This window comes from Phycodurus eques, chromosome 3 (genome assembly GCF_024500275.1).
Source record: "Phycodurus eques isolate BA_2022a chromosome 3, UOR_Pequ_1.1, whole genome shotgun sequence".
NCBI lineage: Eukaryota > Metazoa > Chordata > Actinopteri > Syngnathiformes > Syngnathidae > Phycodurus > Phycodurus eques.
In genome coordinates this window covers 4,084,894-4,093,505 of record NC_084527.1, presented here as the reverse complement: position 1 = coordinate 4,093,505, position 8,612 = coordinate 4,084,894, and positions in this window count along the sequence as shown.

Genomic DNA, 8,612 nt, shown 5'->3' with positions numbered 1-8,612 from the left:
AATATCGTGTCATCTCACTTTCATCTTGCCTTTACACACTGTTGAAGGAAGGCCATGTCACATGAAAACGTTACAAAGAGCCAAGGAAGAAGTGAAGCACACAAGCACAATAAACTGACAACTGGTGAGGTCCGTTTGTAATGTCGTTATTGCTGAAAATCGGCCATTTATGGTAGAAAAATAGCGTAAAAGCAACAGCAATAAAAAAGCCATAGAACAACACAGAACATAACAAAAAATAATCTTTTGATGCTTTGTAAACTGAGGTCTCACGAGATATGCTCACGTCTCATCTGACGTCACGTATGACGGTGTTTCGAGCTTCAAGTTCTGTGAATGACTTTTGAGTCATTTTTCCTGAAAATGTCGGGAATACCGACTTGTCCAACCTCATGGACTTTTGGGCTTTATAAAACCAGCAGCAAACATCCTGAGCTTAAGTAAGTCTTCCTCATTGTAAACTTTCTTCAGGGCACTGGAAAAAGCTGCTCTGGTTGCAATTAGGGATCCTCCCTTTTATAACTTCTCCTAAATGAATGCCATAGTGGGACTAACAAGATCCATCAGTGGCAAACTCACTGTCAGGTTCCTGTAACATGCCGTCTGCTACAGGGCCTGTAAAGATCTACTGCATTTTAATACGTTCTACCAGTAGATAAAAGTCTTGCTTCAACACAGCACACTGGGTTGAAAAACAATAAAAGACATCTTAAAAGATAACATTGGCAGTTGGCTGTAATGCCCGAGTTTTTCCATAATATGATAACGGCACCAAGTGAAAATCAATGCTGGGTGCAGTTGTGTGTGAACTAGGGTTAGTCGAATGTTTATTGTGTTTAAACTAGATTAGAGAACACATTGCGTGTCCATTTGTTTTCCACTTTGCTCGTCACAACTTTTTGTTTGTTTACTCAACTTGGAAACAGATTTGATGTTGTTGTAATGCGTGAAAACAAAAAGAGCATCCTGAGCACCTCCACCAAGGCTTAAACATTCACATTGACTAGCATCGGAACACATTAAAAGTTAGAATAGCGGATGCGATCTACCTAAAACATTGACCCCTGCATACACACTCCATTTGAATTGAGATATGTTATTCACCTTCTCGTCAATGTGCGTGTCATCCGAATTTAATGGAAACATCATTGGAAGAATTTCTACCTATCACACGAATCCAGGTTGAAAAATCAAGACATGTTGGCAGGAAATTCTACACAATCAATTTGACAAATAAACCGACGTGTTGTAATTGAAAGCAGGTGTCTGATTCTAGTCAACACAATGTTAAAAGCAGCACACGCAAGTCAGACGTTGTTTTGAAGAGGAAAACCTCAACTAAACACCCAAATAACACTCACTCAACCCTAAGCAACAAAATAAGAAATGTTGAAACTTTATAAAGATATAAACCAAAAGCAGACTCATTATGCTAGCTTCACAAATGCTAAAAAGGTTCAGATTCCACAAAGACAACACTTAACAGTATGCTTAAAACATACAACACAAAAAAAACAACTACTTTTGACATCTTTTAATAAATTATTGATCATATTACAGAAATTCCTTAGCCAACGCGGAAAATGAGACTCAACTCTGATTGGTCAAATGAGATGTCAATATTTGAAACTGACCAGTGACTCTATCTTTTACGTGGCAAAAGCACTCAAACTCTGCAATTAAGCCGAGTACAGATACTTCTGTAAAAGTACTGATTCAACTCCTTTTTATGTTTAAAAAAAAAAAAAAAAAAAAAAAAAGGTTATATAGTTATACTAGTTAGATGGCACAGATTAAAATATGTCCTTTTTCGACTAAATTCTTGTCAGAAGCAGTTCTTTTCTCCTTTTTTATGCCTATTGGATAGACACCAAAGTTCTTTGAGTTCATTGCACTGTAAGTCTGTTTAATATCTGCTCCACTTTGTCATTTCAGGGCAGGCTGCATGAACTTTATACGTATGAAGTCGGCGGCCCCTCACTACCCCCACTACAACCCCTCGCCTATCTACACCCCTCCCAGCAGGAGTCCACCTGCACCACAGGGCACCCTCCCGCCGACCCCCGGCGTCGCACCATCGTCCCTCCTGTTCTCGGCTACCCTGCCCCTCCTGCCTTCGACGCCCTCCGACTCGTCCCCCTCCCCTCCGTCCACCCCGCCCTATTACACCCCGCCTCCCAAACGGGCTCTCCATCCCACCGCCTTGCACATACCCGCCGCGCCCGAGCTGCCGCCCACCCTCCCGCCCAGCCTCCCGCCACCCCTGTCGCCCTCCGACGCGCTGCCCCCCCTACCTCAAGGCCCCGCCCCGGGACGAGCCCCGCCACCAGCCCGCCCCCCGCCACGCCCCGGCCTGTAGCTGAGAAATTGCGAGTCCCAGCAAGATTTTTAAGCGCATGACCACGTTTGATTGTGTCCGTAGGAGAGCAAAGCCCAGCAGGCTGCGGCCTTCCTGCCTTGTGCAGAGGACAACGAGGAGCTGCTTTCCGCTATTTGTCTACACTGACTTTTGTACACATTTAGCCCAACGAATGCTTGAATCACTGACATTGGATCGAATGAGAGCATTAAGTGTCCACTTTCGAAGAGAGAGAAGATAGACTCAAGCATGGGAGCCTGTTCCTGTACAGACAAACTACATCAAGTTACACACGCAGAATTCAGAATTTGACAAGCCTTTCATTTTTGATAATCATTGAAACATGAGCAATTTCATACATCCGTTTTTTGGAACCTCTTGTCCTTATTAGGGTCACAGGGCAGTTGCTGCTTATCCCTGCAGACATTAGGCGAGGGGCGAGGTACACCCGGGACTTGTCGCAGTACAAACAACCATTCATAATCAAATTCACACCTCTGAAAAATTTGGAGTCAGCCAAGTAATTGCAAGTCATTAGATTTGCACATTTCTTTTTCCTTGACACATCACATAAATAAGAGGTTCTCAAACTTTTGGGATCCAGGAGTGATCGCCAATTAACTATAACTACCATGTGCACCCCTAAATGCCATGCGAATTACTCTATTTATTTTTGGAACATTTCAAACGTAATATTCTTTACCCATTTAATAGAATGGAACTAAACCAAACGAAAGTGAATTAAATGCAATTTTTACTGCTTCTACTAACAACAGGGCTACGAAGAGAGTCAGTCAGTATTGTCAACTTAAGCCATTTAGTCGCTATATTTAGTGACTTTTCTGTACACTCGAGCAACTATTTTCTCGATCAAGACTAGCTACTTTAATTCCCGCTAAGAAACAGACAACATGAGTGGAATAGATTTCAGATTGTTTTCCATATAACAAGAAAGGAGCCAGGTGGAAAGCAATCACAAGATAAGATATAGTGCCCATTTATTCATTGCAAAAACAGGGATTTATTTACAAGTTGGGAACTTTTGACTCGAGATATTGCAGAGGCCTCACCTGTACAACGTGAGAAAAGAGCATGAGAGAGGTAGAAATGCTACGCACGTACAGGGATGTCATGTTATGTGACATATTTATTGACGTGCAGGTCGTCATATATACTGTAGGTATGCACTTTTTTGAAATTATACAACAATTTATTGAAAACCATTTTGCAGACCCCAGTTTGAGAACCACTGACATAGACGATTCCTACTTGCCTTTCATTTGCTAAAGTGTAGACGACACTGAGTTTTTCAGCATCCTCATCATGTTCCTCACTGTGCTGAAGCAGCATGATGCGAGTCACAGCTGGCCCACTTTCGTGCACGTCACAGTAAACAGCCGGGACTTGGACACGACATCTGACACATTTATGACCGCTGAAGTTTAACACTGCAATCGCAGATGCTCCCTCCTTCAAGAGGTGGAGAAAGACAGGCCGCAGTCAGAGGCAAGCGTTGAACACCGCATCCTTAATATGCCGTATTTCCTCAAACTGTGGCCTGTGCTTGAATAGAAGTCACAATTTTGAGTCTTCAATTAACCTAACATGCATGTTTTTGGAATGTGGGAGGAAGTCAGAATACTGAGAGAAAACTCACCAGAGCAGGGGAAGAACATGCCAAGTCCACACAGAAAAGCCGGAGCCAAGATTTGAGACCAGAACTTTAGACTGCGAGGCAGATATGTTAACATGGCTTGGAAAGTCCTTCAAAACATAAATTCCAACTGCACTGCACTATTGTGAGCATTACGAAAAAAAGGAACAGCAATAGAAATGGATAATCCCACATACATTGTGGCACAGCCAATCAGTGTGTCTAGCTCCACTTACAGTATGTGTGCATTTGTATAAATAAAGGCTCTCTCTTTTATTTAAGTTTTTTTACATTTAGTAAAAAAATGTCCCGCCACCATTTGAGGAGATATGGTACTTAATTCATTACTGTGTGTTTCGATGTGTTTGTATTTAAACCAGTTATAAGTTAATTATAGCCATCATTTATTGTTTCTTTTTGTAAAAGGTGCTCACAATGAAGCTTGCAAAGCATGCATGTACAATGCTCAGTGTAAAGATTTTTTTTAATTATATTATGATGGTGAGATTAATTTTGCCAGAATGTTCCAGCAGGTTGCCAATTTGAATGTCATATAAAAATGAAAAATTCTATGATACAGTGTGTTTCATTCAAAAAACAAAGTAAACCTTTTAATACATAAAATTCAACTTTGCATTTCTGGATTTCTGTTATAATTTCATAGCCGTCACGGATCACTTTTGCCCTATCCTCTATGTTGTTACTTTCATATGGTTTCCTTTCTCCTGAGCTATTAATGGCTCTGACAAAAACCCAGTATTGATTATTGGGATAGCTGTATTCAAACACAGTGACACTGTGACTCGGATCATCGGGTTCACACAGTGACGCTTTGCAGGACAGCCCAGTTAGACTGTAAATTCACAAGTATGGCTAACCAGCTCCAGATGTTCGTATGCTGCATTATGCACACATGTGCGTAGCCATCACGGAAAATAGCAGAGCCCGACTAATTCTCTGGAAATATGGACGAGCCTTAGGAAAGGCTAAATGGTGCTAATGGCTCCTGGCCAGGTTTGGTGGGCGAGTGGAATGACGAGTTTAGGCCACGTCTCACATGAAGAAAGTGACTTAGATTGAGGCTTTGTGGGGAATCACACAAACCGGTTTAAAGAAACGCAGCATGCATGTCTTAGTAGTGGAAAGTCACTAAGTACAAATACTTCATTGCTAGGAGTTTGCCATTTTAAAACAAAAAAGTCACTCAGTATTTCCTGACAGATAGCTAAAACTATGGCGGAATACCTACCTCCAGTTAACAACAAATGTTAAACAGAAGGAATTGGACAGATCCACGCCCTACTGCTTCCGGACGGAGAAAGTATGTGACTTAAGTGCGCCGGTAATATGTTTCCCACTAATCCTTCTTCTTTTCCTTTCGGCTTGTCCCTTTAGGGGTCGCCACAGCGTGTCATCCTTTTCCATGTAAGCCTATCTCCTGCATCATCCTCTCGAACACCAACTGCCCTCATGTCTTCGCTCACGACATCCATCAACCTTCTTTTTGGTCTATAAAACAGTGGGGATACATTTGACCTCTCTCAACATAATAAGAGTCCAACACACACTTAAGGTCACATCTTAGACCTGGTCATCTGTAAGGATGTTGAAATTCTATCAATTGACATTAAGGTTATGGCTATTTCTGACCATTTCTGTGTATACTGTGAATTACAGATTCTTCCAAAAGTTCAGACAACCTGTGTGTCTATTAAGAAAAGGTACAGAAATGAGAGTACCGCCACTAGGTTTATGGAGACTATTGCTGTGCCACAAACTGTGAATGCTGAGACAGTTGATGAACCTTTGGATAATTTCACCTGTAAAATCTCAACTGTCATGAATGCTGTCACTAAGACAATCTAAGACAATCTTGAGGCGACCTAGAACACCGTGGAGGAGCACAATGATGGTAAAGACCTCTAAATCAAAGTGTAGGAAAGCAGAACTTAAGTGGAGAAAAACTAAACTCCAAATTGACTATGACCTCTACAGAAAAAGTCTATGTAATTTTAACCAAGAGTTAGTCAGGGCTAGACAGCAACACTTTTCTGTAATCATCAGTAAGAACTTCACCAATACTCGCACTCTGTTTGCTGTGGTTGACAAGCTCACAACCCCCCTGAATCAGATAGCGCCAGAAATTCCTTACAGCAAATAAATGAAATGAATGTGCTTTTTATTTTGGTGAAAAACTAAAATCCATCAGGTTAAATATTAGCACAAATCAGCAAAATGATAAAATTATACGACATCTGAAGCCACCCAGGAAAAACTCTATTACCATGTCAGAATTTCATACAGTTGACCAAAAAACTGTAGAGAAAGCGGTTCAGCAGCTGAAACCATCAACGAGCTGTCTTGACTCAATACCATCTGACTTTTTCAAAGATATTGCGAAGTCTGTGCTAGCTGATTTGCAGCAAATAATCAATTGATCACTTCAGTCAGGCGAGTTTCCTAAAGGTCTTAAAGTAGCTGCCATTAAGCCTCTGCTAAAAAATAGAACGTTGGACGCTTCCATGTTTGCAAGCTATTGACCCATCTCAAATCTCCCTTTCATAGCCACGATTGAAGTTATTTTTACCAACTCAGCAATTTCTTGAACTTAAATCGACTTTTTGACAAATTTCAATCAGGGTTCCGAACTCATCACAGTACAGAATCTGCTCTTATCAAAGTTCTAAATGATATAAGGTTGAATACTGACTCGGGAAAGGTGTCAATTCTGCTCTTGTTGGACCTCAGTGCGGCTTTTGATATGGTATATCATAATATACTGCTGAACAGGTTGGAAACGTGGGTAGGACTAAATGGAACAGTCCTTATATGGTTCAGGTCCTACCTGGAGGAAAGGAGTTATTTTGTAACCATTGGACGTATTCAATCTCATCGAATGGTAATGACCTATGGTCCCTCAAAGGTCAGTCCTTGGACCTCTCCTGTTCAACCTGTATATGCTACCCTTGGGTCAAATTCTTCAGAACTTTAATTTTCACTATCATAGCTTTGCAGATGACACACAGTTGTATCTAGCAGTGTCTCCAGATGACTGCAGTTCAATAGAGGTCTTGTGTCACTGTCTAAAACAGATAACTATCTGGATGAGCCATAATTTTCTTCAATTAAACCACAACAAAACTGAGATTGTTGTTTTTGGCAATAAAAAAAAGAGGATTGCTGTTAGTAAAGTCATGGAGTCACTCTCTTTAAAAACCAAATACCGAGTCCGAAACCTTGGTGTTCTGATAGATTCCGACCTGACTTTCAACAGTCATATCAAATCAATTACTAAAACTGCCTTCTACAGTCTGAAGAACATATCCAGAGTGAAGGCTTGCGTGTGTCAAGCAGACCAGGAGAAGCTCATCCATGCTTTTATCTCAAGTAGACTTGACTATTGTAATGGTCTTCTGACTGGACTCCCTAAAAAGAGCATTAAACAGCTGCAGCTCATTCAGAATTCTGCGGCTCAGGTTCTGACCAAAACAAAAAGGTCAGAGCATATTACTCAAATTCTAAAGTCTTTACACTGGCTTCAAGTCGGCATTAGAATAGATTTCAAAGTTCTGCTACTGATCTATAAATCACTAAACGGTTTAGGTCCTGAATACATGAATGAAATGCTAATGGCAAATAAACCCAGTAGGGCTCTGAGATCGACAGACTCGGGTCAAATAGTGGAGCATTTAGCTATTATGCTGCACACAAATGGAATAAGTGGCCAATAGAAATGACATCAGCCCCAAGTGTGCATGTTTTTAAGTCCAGGTTAAAAACTCTTCCTTTCCCAAGCTTTCTAGAGCATTTCCACTTTTAAAAGATATTTCTTGCATTGTACGCTGTTATAATTGTATTTTTATTTTTCTCTTTGTTTTAAATGTTTATAAGTTGTTTTTTTTCTTTGTTTTTAAATGCTTTCAATCATGTAAAGCACATTGAGTTACCTTGTATATGAAATGCGCTATATAAATAAATTTGCTTTGCTTTGCTATAGTAACTACCACCGTAGCTTGGTAGTTACTAGTAGTTAACGCCGGCTTGTTTGCAGTGCTAATGCTAGCTTAGTATTGCTAATACTGCTATTTTGTTAAAGCTGGACAGTGTTCTCTGTCACTATTAAAATCCAATTCATTGAATAATCGAAAAAATAATTGAAAGATTAATCAATCAATAAAATAAATTAGTTGCAGCCCGTCACTGATGGTGTAGTGGTACACTCGCCTGACTTTGGCGCAGGCAGCGTGGGTTCAGTTCCCACTCAGTGACGGTGTGAATGTGAATGGTTGTCCGTGTCTATGTGTGCCCCGCGACTGACTGGCGACCAGTTCAGGGTGTTGTGCGCCTTTCGCCCAAAGTCCGCTGGGATAGGTTCCAGCGTCCCGCGACCCTAACCAGGATAAGCGGTGTTGAAAATGGATGGATGGATGGATAGTTGCAGCCCTAGAGGCTACATTAAAATCTTAGTAGCGGTTTTAAAAGTGGAACCTCCCCCTTCAAGTCCATTTCAAAGTCTGTACTTTTTTCTTTTTTTAATAAGTTGAATTAGTACGTCTACTTATACTAAGTAGCCTAACAAAGTGAAAGTACATTCGCCAT